This window comes from Lissotriton vulgaris, chromosome 11 (genome assembly GCF_964263255.1).
Source record: "Lissotriton vulgaris chromosome 11, aLisVul1.2, whole genome shotgun sequence".
In the NCBI taxonomy this organism is placed as follows: Eukaryota; Metazoa; Chordata; class Amphibia; order Caudata; family Salamandridae; genus Lissotriton; species Lissotriton vulgaris.
This window is the reverse complement of record NC_141699.1, coordinates 146,091,990-146,111,150: the sequence shown is the minus strand read 5'-3', so window position 1 is coordinate 146,111,150 and position 19,161 is coordinate 146,091,990. Positions and strand designations below refer to the sequence as shown.

Genomic DNA, 19,161 nt, shown 5'->3' with positions numbered 1-19,161 from the left:
TTCTAATGTGACTTTTATACTTAGATATCGATACTGACATATTCGGAAAATCTGGCAATTCAGGCCTCTGGTGAGTAGAAACGTGAGAATATTCCCTCTGACTGTCCAAAGCTTGAGCCATGTAATGAGGTTGATAGGATATATATGGTCTATGGAGGTTTCCAATGTTCATTAGCGTTTAGGTACACTGCTCTAATAATATCGCATACAGAGGCTTTGCTATTCGACAAAAGGAAATATTCATGAAGTATTTAGGCACCAAGAACTGAAAGCTACGTCTACTAACTCGATCTCTAAGATGATGGATTTGACCAAAGAAAATGTCATTTGGTATAAGAGAATGGTGCTTTGACGCCAAGGATTACTTATAAGTGTGTGTGCGCGCAGAGAGAAGTGTCCCTAATAAAAGAGGAAACGTGTGGAAATAGAAGCGCTGGCCTTCAGACTGGTTGGGAAAAGCTTGGTGACCGCTCCCTGTATGAAAACTCTTTTCACTAGATGCAGAGAGTTGTGTGAAGAAATAAATCCCTGAGTCTCCTTTGGTACTTATATAGTGACAGTTTCCCAGTGATCTTAGATTCATTCCATTGCATAGCTTTATGGATCTCATTTCTGTGGGTTGGATTAGCACAACACATGCTGTCTATTCACCAAGGAACACAATAAAATGCCAATCCATATCCCATCGCTCTGCGCTTCAACAGATTTATATGACGTTGCTTGCTTTTGAATGCTCACAGCAGCTATCTCATGTGATTCAGATGGTGACTAATGCACAGACGACACACTAACAACCTCTCAAAGCAAATTACTGTACTTTAAACAGCAATTCCTTATTCTGAGTCCATTAGACCTCGTCCTGATATATGGCTTCGGGCACAAAGATCAAGTCTATCCACTCGTAAGCACTGTGCCTATTGAGAGGGGGCAAAAGGGTGTAGTCCCACCTGAAAAAGACCTTCATTAGATCAAACAAGACAACTGCATTAAAGGTGCTTGTATAATGTAACACTTCTGCGATTGGAGCCAGCACTCCTCATAATCCAAAATAAATGTCATATTTGTCAATGGCTTAGAATTGAAATTATAGTTGTATATACACACGATTTTCACTTCAGAAAGGAGGATTCGCAACGTTGATTTAAATATACTAAAGGTGTGGGCTGTGGTTATCTATTAGGCAAAACCCCTAAATAGCCCTATGAATACATCAGCAGCGCTTGCCTTTTCATGTATGGGTTTTAGTTCATGCAGCAATCACATGGCTGAGATCCTTAAGGCTTATATCCTGCTCTTCTTAAGAAACGTTTTAGGTTTACCTTTTTTAAGGCTTGCTTTTCATGATGTACGTTGCATCAATTATTAGTGTCATTATATATTTATTTGGTGGCCGGGCATTGCAATCCATCTGCAGTGACCAAGGGTGGGCGTTTCAAAACTAAAACCAGATTCCGAAATAAACCCTTTGGTATAAATACAGCCCCAAGTCAAGCTGCATCCCTGAGGGCAGTGATACTGTTTAGCTCAATTTCAGTCCAATTACAACTAATTACTCGCTCAGCAGGGCAATTCCTTTGACCTTTATTGAGTCTGCGGGAGGGTGCTAGTGACTGCGTCATTCCGGCAGGTTGGAAATGCTTTACCACTGACAACAGACACGGCTGTGTTCACATAAAAGATATTTTCTTTGAATTTGTTGAATGCTGAGGTACTATAGGAATGTGTACCTTAAAGCTACCGCAGCTACAGCCTGAACAACGTGCATAGGTTGAACAAGAAAAAGCAAAACTAACTTTAGAAAAATAAGTTTTAATATTAGTGTTATGAAAAAATACAAGAAATGCATATTCAAGACTGATATCAAAAGGCTTTTCTTAGGCTCTCATCTACCTACACTTGTGTTAAGCTTTATTTTTCAATTACTTAAAATCGATACAATATACTATTTTTACAATAAAATACCTACAATCTCGTTGTCTGTTTGATCTGCTAACAAATTCATTAAAATGGCAGTCGCTAAACTGGCAGTCTTTCCTCAAAGAAGAAAGGAAAGTTCAGCAGACATTTCTACAGCCACTTTGGAAGTTAATGATTTGCAAACACAAGGTTGCCCTTCTACAGCGATGAATGATCTCTGCACACTATATATACACAATGCACAGTAATGCTTTGATAGGAATATTGGTTATGTTGTATTCACCACCAATAAAGAAAAAATAGACCACATACTCGAGAATGGAGGTGATTGTTATGTCGGGATAATAGAGACAGTGGTGATGCTTATCCGCCAAAATGAACCGCATTACTAGTGATGTAGGACTGCTGTGGAATCACAGAACATGTATACTGTTTATGGAACTTTAACCGCATCGCTGCGGCGGTTATTTTTACGCTACGCAGCTTTTTTCTAAAAGCCGCGTTAGATGACGAGCTCAGCTCGTCATCCGCACACGCCCCCGTGGCTGATGACGAGCTGAGCTCGTCATCAGCATCGAAGGGGTTAAAGAAGTTGGGATGGACCTGCTGGAGGGAGGAATGCAAAGAGATGGAAGGGAGATTCGAAGATCTGACGAGTGATAGTATGGACACATTAGTATAGCTGATCTTGGAGCCGATCAAGAACTACTCTCTAGAGCAGAGACCACAGGGTGGGAGAAAAACTTAATTTCTAAGCACTACATCTTTATAAGTAGGTCTCAAGTTACTCAAGCTAGGCGTGGTATAAGACAGGAGCTGCCAACCTTCCACAAATAAAGATATGAATGTTAGAGGTTTGATGGATGCACAGGCACCTCCGTATGGCATCATGGGGAATGTTAGGATACTTTATCACTCTGTAAACGTGTTGTAGGTGTGTTTATGTTTGATACTGTACAGTATTAACATGTATATTTAAGAGTATGTAAGCACTGGTGCCAAAGCAAACTAGCTCGTCTGGTAATTCACTAATGCATGCCAATCCCCCTCCATTTTCCGTACATATAACGATTCTCACAGCATTATACACAAACTGTGTGAACCCTTCACTCACAGCAACATTAAGATACCATAACCGTCATTACGATTTAAGCGATCAAGCTCTGATCATCTATGTGGCAATACTCCATGGCTCCTCTTCCACATATCCTCTAACAGCCATCCTCACTCGCACTACCCCTTCCAGCTCTAAAGATTCTGCCTCATTTCCTTTCTTCTTCTGGACGAACCACAGGGGAGTAGAAGGGAAGTCACCAGCTTTTGGAGACAGGCTGAAACCTCATCATTCTAATACATTATTTGAGTTAAAGTTGGAATCCATACTCTCCACAAGTATGAATTAAAATGATCTGATACATTTTTTATTTATTTATTTGAGTTTTATATAGCGCTGGCGAGACCCGGAAGTGTCAGAGCGCTTTACATAAGGTTCCACAAAATTACATCAATTACAAGATTACATCAGTTACAAGAGAACATTTTAAGAGCTTAGAAGGGTGAGGAGGTGGGGTAGGGTGTAGGAGGGAGAGAGGAAGGAGATAGGATGGATGGAGAGACTAAGGAAGAGTCTGTCCAAAGTCTGACTGGATAGGTGACAGCCGAGGGGGGAAGTGCACAGCCCATCTCCTCTATAGCTAACAGGTAGCTCCATCGGGCTTCAGTTAAGCGGCTAGGTCGGAGAAAACAATTAGAGAGCAAAGAGGAGGGATAACGGGAGCATAAAGTAGAAAGTGGGTGAAGTAAAGGGGAATGAGGGAAAGTATGACAGAGAGACGAAGTAAGGTCTGCCCAAAGTCCGGCTGGGTAGGTGATGGGCGAAGGGGTAGTCCGCAGCCCATCTCCTCTATAGCTATCAAGTAGCTCCACCGGGCTTCGGTCAAAAAGCTAGGTCTCCACAGTCAGAGCCAGGTTCACAGATTCGGTGTCCTGAAGGGTAGGCCGGATGGGGGATGTATACGAGGTCTGGACGACGTTTGTTTTTTTCTCAAGGAGTAGCACAACGTGGTAGGGAACACTGTGGCAGTCATCTTGGGGTCAGGCAGTCCCTATGATTTTAAAGAAGTGATCCAAGTTCCCACAGGAAGGAGATCAGCTCCGCTACTGCCCGCGAGGATAGCACCTCAATTAGAGATGCGCCCCCAGCCATCAGCTAATCCAGGCTGTTGGTAAAGGATCACCTTTTTTGGGTGGCATAAGGGCACCTCAAAGGACTCCCCCCAGCCAACACAGGTTGATTCCCCTCAATGAATTGCTGCAATGCGCGGAGTCGTTTTATGTTGCCGACCATCCCCTGACCTAAGGTTTGGGCTATAGAGTCCTGTAATGACTGCAGGCTGTGCACATCATCGAGTTGGTACACTCACTGGAGGGGGAGGGGTAGTGTGCTCACTTAGCCAAGAGATAGTGTGGAAGTTAAGGACACTATAGGACTATATGGTTGTGCGTCCACCTTCATTCCCAGTATTTTGCAGTGCACCTTCAACTGGTTCTCCACTGTATCTCGTGTTACTTCCCAGACGCCATCTTGGAGTCAGGCAAAGGTTCCCATCAGACTGTCACTGCTCCCCCAACTTTGCATGCACTGCTCCAAAGTAGAATGCCATCTGGGCGCCTATATGGAGGGATTAAAGCACAAGTTACTACTTGTGTAACGATATATCTGTAAGAGACATTAGTTAGTGATAGATTCCTTACCGTAGAATAGCCCCAGGCGTCAGACTGGATCCGGAATTTTTTGCGTAGCAATACCCCTGCGCGTCGGTAGGCGTCGTCCGCGGCTCCGCGTCCGTCGTCGGCGCCGGAATGGCGTCGTCAGAGTACTTAGACGCCGCCCATGCGCGCTGACGTCAGTTCTGATACACAGCTTTTCCGCGCCAGATACCCAGAGCCATGATAGAACCAACACTGGTGCCATGAAACTAGGGCCCTGAAAGGGGATGACCGTAACCCTAGATATTGGTTCGCAGAACGGGGAGGATGGGTGGGTCGGAAAGGAATCTATCACTAACTAATGTCTCTTACAGATATATCGTTACACAAGTAGTAACTTGTGCATCTGAAAGAGACACGTTAGTGATAGATTCCTTACCTTAGAATAGATACCCCAGCAATACCAACCCCGGTGGTGGGTCTGCGAACCAATAATCACACCAGAAAGTCCTGGAGGACGGAACGGCCAAAGAAGCCATCCCTCCGGACTTGGCTGTCCAGGCAGTAGTGTTGTGCAAACGTGTGCAGCGAGGCCCACGTAGCTGCCTGGCAAATGTCCTGCAAGGGCACTCCTCGGCCCAGGGCAGTTGTAGTCGCCGTGGCCCGAGTAGAATGAGCCTGCAATCCAACAGGGGGCTCCTTTTTGGCCAAGGAGTAACATGCCTGGATACACAAGATGATCCACTGCGAGATGGTCCGCTTGTGCACTGCCTTTCCCTTCTTAGCGCCCACGTAACCAACAAAGAGTTGGTCATCCACCCGGAAGTGGCATGTGCGATCCAGATAAAAAGAGAGCGCACGTTTTGGGTCCAAACGTTACAGCCTCTCTTCCTCTTTCGAGGGATGCGGAGGCGGAAAAAAGGTGGGCAAGGTAATGGACTGCACGATGTGGAAGGCCGTGACAACCTTGGGCAGGAAAGAGGGTCTCGTCCGCAACATAACCTTGTCCGGATGGACAGAGAGGAAAGGAGGTGCCGAAGAAAGAGCCTGGAGCTCATTCACTCTCCTGGCAGAGGTGATGGCCACCAGGAAAGAAGTCTTCAAAGTAAGAAGACGGAGAGGACAGTTATGTAGCGGCTCAAAGGGAGCACACATAAGATAAGTAAGTACAAGATTCAAGTCCCACTGGGGCATCACAAAGGGAACAGGAGGGAACATGTGTGTGATGCCCTTCAAAAACCTATTTACAATGGGGGACTTGAACAAGGAAGGCTGATCAGGTAGCCGTAAGAAGGCGGAAAGGGCAGAAAGGTACCCCTTGATAGTGCCCAGAGCAGAGTCCTGCTGGGCAAGAGAAAGAAGAAAGAGGAGAACTTTAGAAAGGGGTGCAGAGAGAGGGTCCACAGCCTTTGCTGTGCACCATGCCACAAATCTGTTTCACCTGCAGGCCTATACCGACTTTGTGGAGAGACGCCTGGCTGCCAGAATGACATCACAGACTTCGGGAGGCAAGTCAAATGGCCACACCTGCCGCCGCTCAATCTCCAAGCTTGTAGGTGGAGACTGGACAGGTTCGGGTGCAGAACCGTCCCCTGCTGCTGCGACAGAAGGTCCTCCTGAAGAGGCAGACGAATCGGGGGATCGACTGACATGCTGAGTAGCTCGGGATACCAGTATCTTCGTGCCCAGTCCGGAGCCGCAAGAATAACCTGGGCCCGGTCGCGCCTGATCTTCTTCAGCACTCTGGGCAGAAGTGGTATAGGCGGAAAGGTGTACAATAGACCGCAGCTCCACTCGCGCCGAAAAGCGTCTCCGAGCGAGTGCCGCCTTGGAAATTCCAACGCGCAGAACTGATGACATTGCGCGTTCTCTTCTGTGGCGAATAGATCTAACCAAGGCTCTCCCCCCTGCTGAAAGAGGCCTTGCGCCACGTCCAAGTTCAGACGCCATTCGTGATCCATCATGCAACGACGGCTGAGTTCGCCGCCCTGGCGTTCAGAGAACCTGCCAGGTGTTGAACCACCAGGGTCACGCCCTGACGTTCCAGCCACTGCCAGAGGCGGAGAGCCTCCTGGCATAGGGTCCATGACTCCACCCTGCCCTGTTTGTTGCAGTACCACATGGCGGAGGTGTTGTCCGTGAACACCTGCACTACACTCCCCCGGACAGAGGGGAGGAATGCCTTCAGTCCTAGACGAATCACCCGCAGCTCCAAAAGGTTGATATGGAGCCGGGACTCCGCTGGAGACCAGAGGCCTCTGATCTCCGCCTCTCCCATGCGGCCTCCCCAGCCCTGGAGGGACGGGTCCGTCACAACCACGTGCTCTGGGTGGGGTAGGGAGAGGGATCTGCCACTGACCCAATCGCGGTCCGTGAGCCACCACTGCAACTGTCTTGCAGTGCCCTCCGAGATCAAGACATGATCGGACAAGTTGCCCTGATGCTGGGCCCACTGAAACTTTAGGTCCCACTGCAGAGCCTGCATCCGCCACCGGGCGTGATGCACCAGAAGGATGCAGGAGGCCAACAGCCCCAGAAGCCGCAGCGTCAACCTGACCGAGACTCGGGATAAAGGCTGAAAGATTGGAATCAAAGCCTAAATATCCCGAACCCGCTGTTTGGGTGGATAAACCCGGAACTGCGCCGAGTCTAGAACCGCTCCGATGAAGAGGAGCTGGTAACGCCGGTGGGCCGGCAGGACGGGGATGTGAAAATAAGCGTCCTGCAAGTCCAACGCTACCAGCCAGTCTCCAGGGTCCAGGGCAGCAAAGACCTGAGCGAAGTCAGCATCTTGAACTTCTCCTTCCGGAGGAAGCCGTTGACGTTCCGTAGGTCCAAGATAGGGCGTAGGCCCCCTTTGCCCTTCTTGGGTACCAGAAAGTAGTGGGAGTAACAACCACACCCTACTTCTGGCCCAGGAACGCGCTCGATGGCCCCTTGGCCAAGAGGGCCCTGACTTCCTCTTGCAGAAGTTGCAAGTGAACCCCCGACACGCGGTGGAATTGCGGTGGCATGGCTGGAGGGGTCGCCTCGAAGGGGAGGGAGTAGCCCCTTCGGACGATCTGCAGCACCCACCTGTCCGACGTGACAGTGCGCCAGTGTAAGAGGTGATGGCGAACCCTGCCTCCCACTGGCGTCACATGGGCCTGAAAACTCGGACTAGGAAGGTTTTGAGGCAGGTGCTGCGGAGGGAGGTGAGGACTGGCCTCGCCGTTGTCCCCGACCGCCGCCACGGCGGTTTCCACGGCCGCCACCGCGCTATTGAACATTCTGCGGTGCGTGGCTGGCAGCACGTGTGGGGGCGCCCCTTCCGTGGCCACGAAAGGAGGGAAAGGCACCAGATTGCTGGCGTGTGGCCGAGAGGCCCAAGGACTTGGCCGTAGCCCTGGAGTCCTTAAAACGCTCAAGCCCATGGTCTGCCTTGTCGCCAAAGAGGCGACGGCCATCGAACGGCATGTCCAGAAGTGTGGCCTGGACATCGGCCGAAAAGTTGGCGGACCTCAACCAGGCGTGACGTCGAACCTCCACTGTTGTTGCCATCGCCCTGCCCAGTGAGTCCATGGTATCTAGCCCACACCGAATGGAATATCGCGCTGCATCTCGGCCCTCCACAAGGGTTTGGGCGAGTTTAGCCCGGACCTCCTCCGGACATTGTGGTAGCACGTCCGCGTCCCACAGGGTGTGGGTGTAGCGGCCCAAGAGACAGGCGGTACTGACAGACCGCAGCCCCAAACTCAGGGACGAGAACACTTTCTTCCCGAATTGTTCATATCTCGGAGCCGTCGGGAATGCGGTCTGGGAAGTGGAGGCCTGGATAACCAGGCTCTCGGGGGTGGGATGGGTGGACAAAAAGCAAGGGTCGCCCGGGGCCGGGCGGTAGCATCTGGCCACGTTCCTATCAACAGGCGGACCTGTGGCGGGCTTGGACTAAGTGCCCACAAGAACGTCACACAAGGCCTCATTGAACGGCAGCAGGGGCTCACTGGAGCTTGTCTGCGGTTTGAGGACCTCAGTGAGGAGGTTAGTCCTCACGGCCGCGACGGGGAGCTCAAGGTGTAAGGCCTTGGCTGCCCTCGTCAACACTACACTGTAAGTAGACCCCTCCTCCGTAGCCACGGTGGGAGGGGAGAAGAATCCAGTGTCTGGCGAAGTGTCAATACCACTCGCCTCCCCAAACTCATATGCCCAGTCCCCTTGAGACTGGCACTCCAATGCCAGAAGGTCTTCAGACCCCTCCCAGTCACCCTCGTCACCAGTCTCCTGTAAAACAGGGGCAACAGACGGGGCTTCCTCATGGAAATAAAAATCTCCAAAGGCCGTCGGAAGCGGCGCCGTTCCGGTGCCAGAGTCGGACCGAAAGGAAGATTGTAGACAGCGTCCACAGCGGGCGCCGGGGATGACACCCGCGGGGCCGGCCCCGGTGAGGTCGTGAGGTCGACCGGCGACGACCCGGATCCGGAAGCGGATCGGGTGAGGTCCTGCGGCGCCGGGACCGAAGTCGCCGGCGACGCCGGGGGCCGAAGCACCAGACGGCGTCGGGCCGAAGCACCCGACCCGCTAGGGTCTCCAGCCGGGACCGTTGGGCCCGGAGGCGCCACGGAACGCAGCTGAGGAGGGAGGGACCTCATGGCCATGAGATACTGCTCGATCTCCTCCGGCGACGCGCCGTTTGCGACTCCGTCAGAGCCTCGTGGGTGGTGTCACCCAAACCCCCGGCCGCATTGTGCGAGCGTCGGGTTGGGTCGGAGGAACAATGACGTCTCTCCGACCTCTCATGCCTCTTACCTGAGGACTTGGATCCTGACGACCGATGTCCACTCCCGGAGCTGCGATGACTCCGACCCCACGACCGGTCCCTCGACCTCCCGTGGGACCGGGACCTGGAACGGCGCTGGCCGACTGCCGGAGCTCGAGCCGCTTGCGGGACCGCTCCCGCCTAGCTTTAGACGTTAGGGCCCAGCAGTCGGAGCAGGTGCCGTCGTGGTGGTCGAGGCCTAAACACTTCAGGCACTGGCGATGGGGGTCGGTAACCGACATCAGTCGGTCGCACTTCGAGCAGGGTTTAAACCCGGGTATCCCTACCGGCACCGATAGAGTCAAAGACTCGAGTAAAGAAATGATCAAAAAGATCAGTTTAGTCAAAAAATTACTAGGGGTAATGCTTCTCCGGATCTGCGCTAGCTGGCGCAGAAAAAAGAAGAACTGACGTCAGCGCGCATGGTTGGCGTCTAAGTACTCCGACGACGTCATTCCGGCGCTAACGACGCCGATGACGGACGCCGAGCCGCGGACGAGGCCTACCGACGCGCAGGGTGTGACGAGGGGGACCCGGACTCGGGTCCTCCAGGCTTGCCTATTCATGTGTCCCCTCTCTTTGAACAGCACACAGACTCCTGGAAGACCACAGACGGGGACGGCTACCAACCCTTGCTGATCTCGGAGGACCCGTGTTTCTTTAATTTGGCGGACCCGGACCTGGGACCCGCCCTCCGGACATCGGTAAAACCCAGCCCTGCATACACACAGGTGTGTGTTGTACCCGGAGGTGGAGGAGAGTGGCGACAGGAGAGCGAGGACGGAGCGGAGTGGAGGAAGAGCAAGGACGGAGCGGAATGGAGGAAGAGCGAGGACGGAGCGGAGTGGAGGAAGAGCGAGGACGGAGCAGAGTGGAGAAAGAGCGTGGACGGAGCGGAGCGGAGGAAGAGCGAGGACGGAGAGGAGTGGAGGGAGATCGAGGAGCGGAAATCAAAGGGGAGAGACCAGGCGGACGAGGAGCCGAGAACTCCGGAGAAAGACCTGAGGAGGAGCGAGACTGCAGAGACACGCCAGGAGGCCGACGTGAAGGCGCATCGCCCAGCCACGCTTCCCGGGAAGTGTGGCTAGGACAGGTACGGTCTCGTTTCCTGGGTTGGGCGGGACGTAAGCGGGACAAGCCCCCTTGACCGGTTTGGTCATACTGTGCACGAATCACCCCCCCCTCCCCTCACTTCACCTCACAAGTAGCGGGGTAGTTAGAGTGCACGTGTGCCTCCTCACCCCCCCTTCCCTACCTCAGTTATACAGGACAGCCGACTAATACTGGTTTCCGTTTTCTTTTCTTTCTGCTGTCATATACCGGCCCTCGCGCAACAACGGCGGAAGCCCGGACCACACCTCCCAGACGACACCGGGAGTTGAGACGGGGGGAATCATACGAGAGGCAACGCAGGACGCTGCCAATCCTCTACCATACTATCGAGTTCTTGTTCAGAAAAGAAGGCTTTACAAATCAATAAAACCTGCCCTACCTACAACCCCGTTGTCCGTGGATTTATTCGGCAATCCCCCTGAATCCCCACAAGTGGTGGAGAATGCGGGCATAACGGAGGGAGCCATCAGGGACACAACGATGGAGGAAATGTTACAGGCTCTCGTTAAAGGTCAGGAGCAGTTGGGATGGGCCGTAGAACAGCAGCTCGCCGCCGCCCAGCTAGACAGAGACACATTTAGGAAAACCGTGGTGGCACAGCTCGAGGGGATGCACCACACAGTCGACCCAGCCAGTAATCCAGTGAGGGAGAGTCGACCACCAGCCACCCCAGCTGGTATTTCCCTACAGAAATACGTTACCGGGGAAGATCCAGACGCATTTCTAAAAAACTTTGAGAGGGTGGCGCTGGCTTGTGGATGGCCCCTGAAGAAATGGCCGTTTTTTCTTGCTCCCCTGTTAACCGGAGAGGCACAGGCTGCCTACCAGGTCGCCAATGGTAACGGACAGACCCCCTATGGACAGATAAAAGTAATCATCCTAGACCACTTGGGATTGGACGCGGAGGCATACAGGGTGCGCTTCCGCAAAGAAAGAGGTCAAGCCGGGGATAACCCGAAAACGTTGTTTTTTCGATTAAAGACAGCCGCAGACAAGTGGCTCACCCCTACATCCAGTACGAAAGAGGAGATCATGGACAAAATCTATTTGGAGCAGTTTCTCGAGGCCCTACCCTATGGGACCCAGAGGTGGCTCAGACAGCACTCCAACCTGTCGACCACCCAAGCCATGGAAATGGCTGCCACATTTGTCCGAGCGCAACCCCGCCTACACACAACCAAACATGAGAAACCGGCCAGGCCCGCGTTCAGACCTGATCGCAGACCGCGAGCCCCCCCTGGGCTACCCGTTCCACGACCAGTGACGTCAGAAACACCCCCATTCCGTGGTCCTCAGTGCTTCGACTGAGGAATGTGGGGACACATCGCACGCCTCTGCCCCCAAAAACGCTCCCAAGAAGAACCCATGGACGTCAGCTATTTACCCAAGGCCGTCATGTATTCCACGGAGCTCGGCGGAGCCTATCACGTGAGTGTTACGGTCAACGGTACTGTGGTCAGGGCCCTCCTGGACTCGGGCTGTAAACAGTCAGTAATACAGGGTTGTTTTGTGGAGCCCCTTCAGGTAATGCCAGACTCCCTAGTGTTTATTAAATGTGTGCATGGGGACGTCAAGGGTTATCCAGTTGCGTATATCCCCATTGAAGTGGAGGGAAGAAGTACTTTGGTTGTGAAGGTGGGGGTCCTGAACACCCTTCCCGAGAATCTTATATTAGGGACTGACAACCCCCACTTCCTTGATCTATTTGAGGGGCGGCTTCAACAGAATAGGGTAAACGACGCTACAGCTATCCCTGCCCTGACCTCCCCTGATCCCTGGGAGGGAGATAGGAGTTTTCGGTTCGCCCAGGCCAACAACGCCACCTTATTCAATGCCTGGGAACAAGCCCACAGCGATCAGGACAATCCACAACCCCGATATCCCCGCTTCCTGATTAAAGAAGACCTCCTGTATAGACAAGCAAAACAGGATGATCCTATGCAGCTGATTGTGCCATCGTGTTTCCGTGAACAAATCATGTTTTACGCACACACCCACTTGTTGGCGGGCCATATCGGGAGCGAAAAGACCACCCAGAACGTGCTAAGAAACTTCTATTGGCCTGGAATGTACCAGGATATCAAATCCTACTGTCAGACATGCGACCTATGTCAAAGAAAAAACACCCAGAGACTCCCAGCAGTTCCTCTACAACCTCTCCCCGTAATTGGAACCCCCTTTAAGAGGGTCGGAATGGACCTCATCGGCCCTCTACCACAGACAAGGAAGGGATACCAATACGCTTTGGTAATCGTGGATTACGCCACACGCTTCCCAGAGGCGTTCCCCCTGAAAGCCCCCACCTCCAGGAACATTGCGGATAAGTTCCTGTAACTATTCTCAAAGGTGGGGTTTCCCAAAGAAATCCTTACTGACCAGGGGACCCTGTTCATGTCGAGGGTCATGAAATAAGTGTGCCTCCTACTCGGACTCCACCAGATAAAAACGTCGGTATACCATCCCCAGACCGATGGCCTTGTGGAGCGCTATAACGGGACCCTGAAGTCCGTGCTGAAGAAGATGCTAACCGTGAACGGAAGCGATTGGGACCTATTACTTCCCTTGGCCCTATACGTGATCCGAGGCCAAAAGCAAAGCAGTTTAGGCTGCTCATCATTTGAGATGTTGTACGGGAGACAACCCCGGAGCCTCTTGGACATGACCAAAGAGGTGTGGGAGGCAGAAACAACTGGAGAAACACGATCCCTGTTAGAATACAGCCAAAACTTGAAGAACAAACTGGGGAAGATACGCGAGCTGGCCTTTGCTCATCTGGAAGACAGTCAAAGAAAGCAACAAACCCATTACGACAAGGGGAAAAAGTGGAGACATCTCCTCATTGGCGATTGGGCTCTCGTACTACTACCCTCCCCCACTAAGAAATTCCAGAATGAGTGGCAAGGCCCGTACAAAGTCATAGAAACGATAGGGAAGACCACTTATCGATTGCAACTGGGCGGGAGGAAATCCCAGATCTTTCATATCAACCTTCTAAAGAAGTGGTTGGGAACACCACCCGTGTCATCCAACCTCACTATTCCTGTGGGAAACATCCCGGAGACCACACTGGGTGAATTGGTGGTCAATGACAAGTTGTATCGGAGCGAGCAAGAGGGACAACAAAAGATTCTAGGACCATTCGAGCCAATCTTTTCCAACCTTCCGGGTATAACCCGTCTGGCCGAACACCGGATAGAGACCCCTGCGGGCGTCACCATCAAGCAACGTCCATACCAGATCCCGGCAGCCAAGAGGGAAGCCATAAGGAAAGAAGTGGACGAAATGATTAGACTGGGAGTGATCCGCCCATCTAGAAGCGAGTGGTCCTCGCCCATAGTGATGGTGCCCAAACTGACGGAAGCAGCAGATTCTGTATGGACTTCAGGGCGTTAAACACAGTATCCTCCTTTGACGCGTATCCTATTCCCCGGATTGATGAGCTCATCGAGAAACTAGGGGACGCAAAATATATCAGTACCCTAGACCTGACCAAGGGATACTGGCAGGTACCGTTAAGGGAGGAGGATCGAAAGAAGACAGCCTTCGCTACCCCAGACGGACTTTATGAGTTCAACCTTCCAGAGGCTGATGAATGAGGTTTAACGGGGACACCAGGGATATAGCTCGGCTTATCTCGACAATATCATTATCTTCAGTCCGTCCTGGGAGGAACACCTTTACCACCTGCAGGTCATCCTACAACAACTACGGGGTGCCGGACTACATGTCAATGCCAAGAAATCCAGGATTGGGTTCCAAAAAGTCAAGTATCTTGCTGGGACACGGAGCCTTAGAACCCCAGATCGAGAAAGTGAGAGCCATCGCCGACACCATTTCCCAAAAACACGAAAGACATGAGAGCTTTCTTGGGGCTAGTAGGCTACTATCGGAGATTTATCCCCTCGTTTTCGGATGTGGCAGCCCCCTTGACGGATACTTTGAAGAAGCATCCCAAGAGACACGACTTTCTCAAACCATCGCTGGCAATGTGGAAGGCCTTCCAGACGTTTAAGAAAGCCATCACGACAAGCCCAGTGCTTACGTCCCCGGATTTCACGAAACCCTTTATACTGCACACAGACGCCTCCGACTTTGGGATTGGGGCCGTATTGTCACAGGACACTGGGGTAGGGGGTGAAAGACCCATCCTCTACATCAGCCGCAAGTTGTTCCCCAGGGAGGTGAAATATGCTACAATTGAAAAAGAGTGTCTCGCCATACGGTGGGCTGTAGACAAACTGCGCTATTACCTGGAGGGGCATCTGTTTATTCTGTATACTGACCACGCCCCTCTGTTATGGATGAGTAGGAACATCTCTAACAACCCCAGGGTTATGAGATGGTTCCTTGCCCTGTAGCCCTTTAGATTCCAAGTCCGCCACAGAAAAGGGAAGGACAATGTCAACGCGGACTTTCTGTCCAGGTTCCCTCTCCCCGATCGGGAGAATCCTAGGGGGGAGGTGTGTGACGAGGGGGACCCGAACTCGGGTCCTCCAGGCTTGCCTATTCATGTGTCCCCTCTCTTTGAACAGCACACAGACTCCTGGAAGACCACAGACTGGGACGGCTACCAACCCTTGCTGATCTCGTAGGACCCGTATTTCTTTAATTGGGCGGACCCGGACCTGGGACCCGCCCTCCGGACATCGGTAAAACCCAGCCCTGCATACACACAGGTGTGTGTTACACCCGGAGGTGGAGGAGAGTGGCGACAGGAGAGCGAGGACGGAGCGGAGTGGAGGAAGAGCGAGGACGGAGCGGAGTGGAGGAAGAGCGAGGACGGAGCGGAGTGGAGGAAGAGCGAGGACGGAGCGGAGTGGAAAAAGAGCGAGGACGGAGCTGAGTGGAGGAAGAGCGAGGACGGAGCAGAGTGGAGGAAGAGCGTGGACGGAGCGGAGTGGAGGAAGAGCGAGGACGGAGAGGAGTGGAGGGAGATCGAGGAGCGGAAATCAAAGGGGAGAGACCAGGCGGACCGAGGAGCCGAGAACACCGGAGAAAGACCTGAAGAGGAGCGAGACTGCAGCGACACGCCAGGAGGCCGACGTGAAGGCGCATCGCCCAGCCACGCTTCCCGGGAAGTGTGGCTAGGACAGGTACGGTCTCATTTCCTGGGTTGGGCGGGACGTAAGCGGGACAAGCCCCCTTGACCGGTTTGGTCATACTGTGCACGAATCACCCCCCCCCCCCCTCCCCTCACAAGTAGCGGGTAGTTAGAGTGCACGTGTGCCTCCTCACCCCCCCTTCCCTACCTCAGTTATACAGGACAGCCGACTAATACAGGTTTCCGTTTTCTTTCCTTTCTGCTGTCATATACCGGCCCTCGCGCAACAACGGCGGAAGCCCGGACCACACCTCCCAGACGACACCGGGAGTTGAGACGGCGGGGAATCATACGAGAGGCAACGGAGGATGCTGCCAATCCTCTACCATAATATCGAGTCCCTGTTCAGAAAAGGAGGCTTTACAAATCAATAAAACCTGCCCTACCTACAACCCCGTTATCCGTGGATTTATTCGGCAATCCCCCTGAATCCCCACACAGGGGTATTGCTACGCAAAAATTTCCAGATCCAGTCTGACGCCTGGGGATATTCAAAGGTAAGGAATCTATCACTAACGTGTCTCTTTCAGATATGATCTGATACATGGAGGAATTAAAAGAAATGTGACCATGAGCTATACTGGGACATGGTGTCAAAGACAGGACATGTCCAGGTGGCTGCACCCATATGCAAAACCTTTCTAGGTTTTTTCAAGTATGATATTTTAAACCGTTGGGAGGCATATGAGAGAGTAAGTAAGTGTAATCAGAGCCAACGAATGCCAGCTCTAACCTTAGTTTGACCATTCTTTAATCACACTCTTTTGAAATGTGAGATATAAGTCTTTTCCTAGATCCAATCATTATGAATGTTAAGGCTGCTCTTCTAGTGCTGCACAATTTGACTTGATGCTTTCTAGCCTTTCAAGAATGACCTTCATGGAGTCCACTACGGACTTCTCACCCTTTATCAGGCTTAATGTATTCGTTGGTCAGTATTCCTAGAAGCTTCCTCTTCTGCACTGACTAACAGGATTGAGAAATGTCAACATTTTATTTCCTTCTTTTAATAATCTGTGAAGAACCACAGGTGTTGGCTCTCTGGAATTCTGGCACACTGTTAAAGCTTTATTTTCCACAGTACTCCCAGCTTTGCATATTTTGTGTGTCATAACCTTCTGTTTGGCACAGTCTCTTCCTCTCTTTTCCAACATTAAACAATGTGCTATCCCTGGGATGGATGAGTACTGCCGGTATCTCATCAGACTGGGTGCAGGGGATAGTGTTGCAATGTTGCAGATTATCCCTTTGCATGTAAAAACATTCTGCTATGCTCTTGAAGTGGCGCATTCACTTTCTTCCACGGAAATTGGCAGACAGATGTTCTTCAAATGACTGTGACGTTAATTACTGATTTGTCAGAGAAGGCTAGAAACTGCTGTGGCACCAGACCACCCTCCCAAATCAGCCAGCCCCATGGACACCCGCCTCCCAAATTTAGAGTTCCCTGGACACACCACACTGGTGTTGCATTTACATCAAAAAGTTTCCATCAACACAACAGGAGTACCTTTGGCAAAAACGTAATGCCAGATGAGCACCTGGTCATGTCAGCCACAAAGCCATGATTTTTTATTACATAAACAAACCCACCAGTTGTCATGACATGATTGCATGGTAGATCCGGGCAGGAAAGATCCACATCGGGTGACTGCTCTCAATAAAGTATGCCTTATGAAGCCTTAAAGCTAGCGGATGGGTGGCCGGCTAAGGGTTTGCGTGATGGAGCTGGCACAGGGAACTGTGAGTGTGGTGGAATGTTGATTTATGGCAGTTGTCCCTTTCTGTCATAATCCTAATGAGTCCCTGTGTTAGGTCACAGAGTTACTGTCAGTCTGCCTAAAGACCTCAGAAGGCTACATCCATCTTGGGGTTTAGCAGATTCTCCCTCCCCTCTTAGCATGATCCCTTACAATGCAAGAGAATTTCTAATATAAGTTCACCATTAAGCTACTTTATAGTGTGGTTAAGTGCATTCTTTGGGTTTATGAAACAGCATGCACCGCTGGGAATGAAATCTGGGGATGAGAAGGAACTAGGTCATGGGAAGGAACAGAAGCCCACGGAGTCTCAAAATACTTACTTGTTTAGCTCCTTATTATTATGGCAGTGTCAATTTCCCTGTTGCAGCTTAAGAAACCCGATCTACTCATACAGCTTCTCATGCACTCTCGCATGAAAAGGATTTTTTTTTTATTTCTGTTTATTGGCATAAACATCAAAACAAAGCAACAAAGAAAAAAAATGAGTGCCATACACTTCCATATATTGATAGATATAGTTAGATATAATGAGCCATCATCCCGCAACGTTGTGTATACCTCCTGTCCTGTACCCCTCCCCACACCCCCATCCAACAATTACTGGTAAAACTGGTTGATCAACAGACAATAAATCAAAGGAAAATGAAGGGGAAACTTGATTTCAGAAATAAAACAGGTTGGCATTATATCACATGGGTGGGACAAAGTCCCAACACATGACTGTTTAAAGCGGGGGTGGTGAACATGATCATCCCTATCAATTCCATATCCAAATAACTATTCCTTGCTTTGCGCACTCTCGTCTCCTCTTGACCCCACTGTATCACAGAACCAGACGAGTCTTTGTTATGGATGTCCTCTATTTCAAGGGGAAAAGAACTACAGTGATGTAAAGGAGATCGGATTCCAGCACAACTGCTTGCTAACTCTCAGTCGGATTAACCTTCCTCTGACATGGGGAGCAGACATTGTGTTTCAAAAATCTAAAAGTTTTTCAGTACAATACTTTGTGAGAAATGTTCTTCGCAGATGGCTTTTAACAATTTATATTACATTACTGTTTAAGTAAGCATCTAAACATCAATCAGAAAAAAATGTAGTAATAATAAACATAGGCCAGTAGGGAAAAATTGCAACTAGGGTAAACAATCACCAAAAAGGAGGGTGCTGCACTGGTTAAAAAATATGTTACCTATCCGTAGCTACATGTTTTTTTTAGCATTGGTATCTTTCCCATGTTTGAATGAACCCTTAACGTCAGGATGGGAACCTTTGGTGATCAATGTCAACACAGCAGTATTCCAAAAGAACCAACCCACATTGGAAAAGCCATCTCTCTTTATGACCTGAAGTCCAGCCAATCAGGTGAATGGACTCAGTGCTGTGCTCCTATCCCCCTTAAGGTACTTCTTTGCCAAATGTCTTTGCAGTTGAAATATTTCTTCTTGGAAGATTTGGCCCTACTGAAGGAAAAACACAAAGTATCTGGACCAGACACCCAACCTCAAAAGGAAGCACAAGACCCATCTTCTTCAGAATAGGGAGTTAGATGTACCACCAGAGACAGAAAATAGTGGGCAGTATACTGAAATAAAACTCTGAAGAAGAACAGAGATAATTCCCACCCATTGGGCAGACATGTGGAAGAAAATCTGACAGTTGGTACCTCTGTTGAAGGTCGGATCTCTTGGAGGCATTTTGTCTGATTGGCTAGGCTTTAGGTCATTAAATGAAGTGAATGGACTACTGGTAGTCTATAGGTT

The 19,161-nt window shown here is 50.8% G+C and overlaps 1 protein-coding gene across 13 annotated transcripts in view; it reads right to left on the bottom strand.

Annotated features, from left to right (window-relative positions):
• Nucleotides 1-19,161, bottom strand: part of CLIP1 (CAP-Gly domain containing linker protein 1) — an 804,228-nt gene that overhangs the window by 142,971 nt on the left and 642,096 nt on the right. The window lies entirely within an intron of this gene.